The sequence below is a fragment of the Juglans regia genome, unplaced genomic scaffold (assembly GCF_001411555.2).
Source record: "Juglans regia cultivar Chandler unplaced genomic scaffold, Walnut 2.0 Scaffold_983, whole genome shotgun sequence".
In the NCBI taxonomy this organism is placed as follows: domain Eukaryota; kingdom Viridiplantae; phylum Streptophyta; class Magnoliopsida; order Fagales; family Juglandaceae; genus Juglans; species Juglans regia.
In genome coordinates this window covers 7,501-8,568 of record NW_023364854.1, presented here as the reverse complement: position 1 = coordinate 8,568, position 1,068 = coordinate 7,501, and positions in this window count along the sequence as shown.

Below are 1,068 nucleotides of genomic sequence, written 5' to 3'. Positions count from 1 at the left end.
GGGCCATGCCTTGACAGCCCCATGGTTTTCCTTGACAGCCCCATGGCATGCACAGCGAGGTTAGCACGGTGCCCACGGGCCATGCCTTGGCAGCCCGATGGCTTGCCTTGGCAGCCCCACTGGCATGCCCCATGGTTTGCCTTGACAGCCCCGTGGCTTGCCCCATGGCATGCCTTGACAGCCCCGCCGGCACGCCCCATGGCTTGCCATGGCAGCCCCATGGCTTGCCTTGACAGCCCCGTGGCAAGCCCCATGGCTCCCCATGGCTTGGCCCATGGCTTGCCCCAAGGCACGCCGCGACACACCCGTGGTGCTTTGCCTACCATGTCAAGCACACAAAGGTCCGACGAAGAACACCGTAGATCACACAAACTCTACAAAAGCAATCTTCCTTGTTGCCTCAAAAGATTGCAATACAACACTCACAACATGGCTCCCCAATGTTGCCACCCGACGTGCATGAACGGGGGCGAACACTTGTCTCGTGCTTTTGGACAATTGAAACCACCCAAATTGGTTTCCTAAATTCATTCCAATACATCTTGGATGTGTTCCAAGCATCACCTATCGATTTTTGCCTATTTTCGATTTTTTTTGATTTTTCGGATTTATTTAATCAAAAAAATTAAATAAAAAAATCCCGATGTCGAAAAATTGTGAGGCTTGCTCCTACTTCAAGATATGATTTTTCTAAGCATGCCTGCAAAAAATCTCGTCCAAATTCAAAGTATTTCGATAAAAAAGGCCTTTATGTTTCCTCGGACATTTGATGTTTCCTCCTGCCGGTTGGGATTTGGCTCTAAATGCTCTTTAGGGGGGGCATGCAAGCCCCAACATGGTCAGCCAGGAGGGCTGACCATGCCGCCCCCCTCACATGGGCATGCCCCTGGCGCCCATGGAAAGGGCGTGTGCCACGCCCCCCATGCCACCGGCGGGGGGGTATCGTCTCCACCGCCGCCGGCGGTGGTTGTGGCGGCGGCCGCCGCCGGCCGACCATGTCCCGACGACCGTTTTTTGGGCTCGTTTTCGTGGGGGTGATTCCTACATTCTCGATTGCTTTCTAGCAAC